Genomic DNA, 2,500 nt, shown 5'->3' on the forward strand with positions numbered 1-2,500 from the left:
CAGCGAGCGAAGCGAGAGGCAGCACCGTCCCTGCTATACGAAAGCCCCATCCAGCCCTGTGCCACCCGGGGGGTTCCAGGGTGCTGAGATGGCTGACGTTTTGCTCCGCTCTCGACGGTCACCGCGCAATGCAAGAACAGGCCAAAAACTGGCCAAAACGGCCCAAAAACGGGCCAAAACTGGCCATTTTTGGCTGCACGAGCGAGCGGCGAGCGGCGGACAGCGAGCGAAGCGAGAGGCAGCACCGTCCCTGCTATACGAAAGCCCCATCCAGCCCTGTGCCACCCGGGGGGTTCCAGGGTGCTGAGATGGCTGACGTTTTGCTCCGCTCTCGACGGTCACCGCGCAATGCAAGAACAGGCCAAAAACTGGCCAAAACGGCCCAAAAACGGGCCAAAACTGGCCATTTTTGGCTGCACGAGCGAGCGGCGAGCGGCGGACAGCGAGCGAAGCGAGAGGCAGCACCGTCCCTGCTATACGAAAGCCCCATCCAGCCCTGTGCCACCCGGGGGGTTCCAGGGTGCTGAGATGGCTGACGTTTTGCTCCGCTCTCGACGGTCACCGCGCAATGCAAGAACAGGCCAAAAACTGGCCAAAACGGCCCAAAAACGGGCCAAAACTGGCCATTTTTGGCTGCACGAGCGAGCGGCGAGCGGCGGACAGCGAGCGAAGCGAGAGGCAGCACCGTCCCTGCTATACGAAAGCCCCATCCAGCCCTGTGCCACCCGGGGGGTTCCAGGGTGCTGAGATGGCTGACGTTTTGCTCCGCTCTCGACGGTCACCGCGCAATGCAAGAACAGGCCAAAAACTGGCCAAAACGGCCCAAAAACGGGCCAAAACTGGCCATTTTTGGCTGCGCAAGCGAGCGGCGAGCGGCGGACAGCGAGCGAAGCGAGAGGCAGCACCGTCCCTGCTATACGAAAGCCCCATCCAGCCCTGTGCCACCCGGGGGGTTCCAGGGTGCTGAGATGGCTGACGTTTTGCTCCGCTCTCGACGGTCACCGCGCAATGCAAGAACAGGCCAAAAACTGGCCAAAACGGCCCAAAAACGGGCCAAAACTGGCCATTTTTGGCTGCACGAGCGAGCGGCGAGCGGCGGACAGCGAGCGAAGCGAGAGGCAGCACCGTCCCTGCTATACGAAAGCCCCATCCAGCCCTGTGCCACCCGGGGGGTTCCAGGGTGCTGAGATGGCTGACGTTTTGCTCCGCTCTCGACGGTCACCGCGCAATGCAAGAACAGGCCAAAAACTGGCCAAAACGGCCCAAAAACGGGCCAAAACTGGCCATTTTTGGCTGCACGAGCGAGCGGCGAGCGGCGGACAGCGAGCGAAGCGAGAGGCAGCACCGTCCCTGCTATACGAAAGCCCCATCCAGCCCTGTGCCACCCGGGGGGTTCCAGGGTGCTGAGATGGCTGACGTTTTGCTCCGCTCTCGACGGTCACCGCGCAATGCAAGAACAGGCCAAAAACTGGCCAAAACGGCCCAAAAACGGGCCAAAACTGGCCATTTTTGGCTGCACGAGCGAGCGGCGAGCGGCGGACAGCGAGCGAAGCGAGAGGCAGCACCGTCCCTGCTATACGAAAGCCCCATCCAGCCCTGTGCCACCCGGGGGGTTCCAGGGTGCTGAGATGGCTGACGTTTTGCTCCGCTCTCGACGGTCACCGCGCAATGCAAGAACAGGCCAAAAACTGGCCAAAACGGCCCAAAAACGGGCCAAAACTGGCCATTTTTGGCTGCACGAGCGAGCGGCGAGCGGCGGACAGCGAGCGAAGCGAGAGGCAGCACCGTCCCTGCTATACGAAAGCCCCATCCAGCCCTGTGCCACCCGGGGGGTTCCAGGGTGCTGAGATGGCTGACGTTTTGCTCCGCTCTCGACGGTCACCGCGCAATGCAAGAACAGGCCAAAAACTGGCCAAAACGGCCCAAAAACGGGCCAAAACTGGCCATTTTTGGCTGCACGAGCGAGCGGCGAGCGGCGGACAGCGAGCGAAGCGAGAGGCAGCACCGTCCCTGCTATACGAAAGCCCCATCCAGCCCTGTGCCACCCGGGGGGTTCCAGGGTGCTGAGATGGCTGACGTTTTGCTCCGCTCTCGACGGTCACCGCGCAATGCAAGAACAGGCCAAAAACTGGCCAAAACGGCCCAAAAACGGGCCAAAACTGGCCATTTTTGGCTGCACGAGCGAGCGGCGAGCGGCGGACAGCGAGCGAAGCGAGAGGCAGCACCGTCCCTGCTATACGAAAGCCCCATCCAGCCCTGTGCCACCCGGGGGGTTCCAGGGTGCTGAGATGGCTGACGTTTTGCTCCGCTCTCGACGGTCACCGCGCAATGCAAGAACAGGCCAAAAACTGGCCAAAACGGCCCAAAAACGGGCCAAAACTGGCCATTTTTGGCTGCACGAGCGAGCGGCGAGCGGCGGACAGCGAGCGAAGCGAGAGGCAGCACCGTCCCTGCTATACGAAAGCCCCATCCAGCCCTGTGCCACCCGGGGGGTTCCAGG

This window comes from Musa acuminata, unplaced genomic scaffold, assembly GCF_036884655.1.
Source record: "Musa acuminata AAA Group cultivar baxijiao unplaced genomic scaffold, Cavendish_Baxijiao_AAA HiC_scaffold_511, whole genome shotgun sequence".
NCBI lineage: Eukaryota > Viridiplantae > Streptophyta > Magnoliopsida > Zingiberales > Musaceae > Musa > Musa acuminata.